Here is a 2,268-nt window from a genome sequence, read left to right on the forward strand (position 1 = left end):
GGCCAAGTCCTTTTAATAGGGCCAGAATAACTATCAAATTAAAAATTCAAATAAATAAATACATTTTAAAAATGCAATACTCTCTTACCCAGCAATTTGACTTCAGAAATCTATCCTATTGATATACCTGCACAAAGGCATAAATATGAGGATGTCCAACACAGCATTAATTGTATTAGTAAAAGACTGGAAAGAACAGAATGCCTATTAATATCGGACTGACTAAATAAGTTATGATATATTTATACAATTTCCTATTATTCACCCTTTAATGGGGTGAATAATAAGTCAATTGAAAATTAACCCACAACTGGGTTTTCTGCTCAGAGGAGGCCTAGGTTCAACTTTCTTTAGCCTTTCCAAATCCGGGTTCATCTGACACCAGCTGCCTTCACCATGCCTCCAAAGTTTGACCCCAATGACATTAAAGTCATATAACTGAGGTGCACTGGTGGGGAAGTGGGTGCCACTTCTGCCCTGGCACTCAAGATTGACCCCCTGGGCCTCTCTCTAAAAAAGGTTGGAGGTAACATCACCAAAACAACCAGTGATTGGAAGGGTCTGAGGACTACAGTGAAACTGACCATTCAGAACAGACAGACCCAGATTGAGGTGGTGCATTCTGCCTCTGCCCTGATCATCTAAGCCTTCAAAAAACCACCACAAGATGAAAGAAGCAAAAAACAACAACATTAAGCACAGTGGAAATGTCACTTTTGATGAGACTGTCATCATTGCCCAACAGATGCAACACTAATCTTTAGCTAGAGTACTCTCTGGAACCATTAAAGAGATCCTGGGGACTGCCCAGTCTGTGGGCTGCAATTTTGATGGCCACTACCCTCATAATATCATAGATGACATCAACAGTGGTGCAGTGGAATACCCAGCTAGTTAAGAACCACAATTAAATATCATTTGACAACAACAACAAAAAGTTTCCCCAGAACTGACACAGATAGTAGAATTAGTGAAGACATTAAAACAGTTTAACTGTTGTCCATATATGTTCAAAATATTGATATAGGTCAAGATGGCAGAGTAGATTGACACTGTACTCACCTCCCCGCCATGGCCACATGAAAATTACAACTAAATTATAGAACAATCAACCTAGATACAGTAGGTCCTTGGGTTACATCAGAGATCCGTTCCTACGGTTCATTGTGACTCAGCAATGTGATTTTTGATTTTCGCCGTAAGTCGAAACCCACTTACATAAGCACCTATGTCACTCACATGGAGCACATACACAGCAATAATGAAGTGAAACAGCAAAAAAAAAAAAAATTAAAAGAAAGATAACAATTCCTGACCTTTACTTGTGGTAAATAAATAATAAAAAACATAAAGCACATATGTACATATGTCAAAATGACAGAACTTTTTTTATATATAAAAATAAATGGGAGATGGCAACATAACCACAAAATGACATACGTCGAGCCCGACATATTCCGAGGACTGCCTGTAATCATCTGAAGACTAACTTAACAAAAGTCCTATAATTAAGTATATACAAAAGAAGCCAGAGTCTGGTAAGACAGGTAGAGATGTGAAAACAGCTGGCCCCACAACATCACATGGAGGTTGAGAATCTGGAAAGATATCTCAGCTGCAGAGGTCCTCCCTGAGGAGTGAGAGTCTCAGCCCCATGCTGGGCTTCCCAGCCCTGAACACAAATGTCAGAAGAGGAGTCCACATATCATCTGGCTGTGAAAATCAGCAGTGAGGATTCCATCCATCTGAGTGAGATAGAAGGCTAGGGGAAACCCAGGTTTCCCTTTACAGAGATCAGGTACAAATTTTCACTCACATGTATCCACCTTGGGCTCTGGTGGAGGGATAACTGCTTGGGGAGTGACAGAGACATACAGGGAGAAACTGAGTTGTGTGGCTTTAGGGAGAAGGCTGGATTGACGGCCACCATTGTCCCTGTGTTGAGCCTTCCACCCACACAGCCAAATCTGAATCTGTATTAGCCTAGTGACCTTCACTAGCTCCACTCTGATAATTCCATGACCTAATGCAAAGGTCTTCAGTTGCCAGGTAGGTGGAAGCTGGCCTCAGTGCACCCTGAGACTTTTGCTGAGTAGCCTCAGGCTTAGCACTAGTGCCAAATCTCAATCCACATTAACCTGGTAAACACCACATGCTCCACACTCATGACCCCCTGAGATCCTGTTCCACCTAAATTGTGTACCGCCCAAGGCCCTTTCTATAGCTGAGCATTGTGTACAGCTGGCAGGTGTCAGTAGATCTTGGGTG

At 41.9% G+C, this 2,268-nt stretch overlaps 1 pseudogene across 1 annotated transcript; it reads left to right on the top strand.

The window, feature by feature from the left end:
* Positions 1-396: 396 nt before the first annotated feature.
* Positions 397-898, top strand: LOC308240458 (large ribosomal subunit protein uL11-like; annotated as a pseudogene). Its single transcript has one exon. The product of its transcript is annotated as a large ribosomal subunit protein uL11-like (transcript).
* The last annotated feature ends 1,370 nt before the right edge of the window (positions 899-2,268 follow it).

This window comes from Plecotus auritus (assembly GCF_963455305.1).
Source record: "Plecotus auritus genome assembly, chromosome: X".
Taxonomy (NCBI): domain Eukaryota; kingdom Metazoa; phylum Chordata; class Mammalia; order Chiroptera; family Vespertilionidae; genus Plecotus; species Plecotus auritus.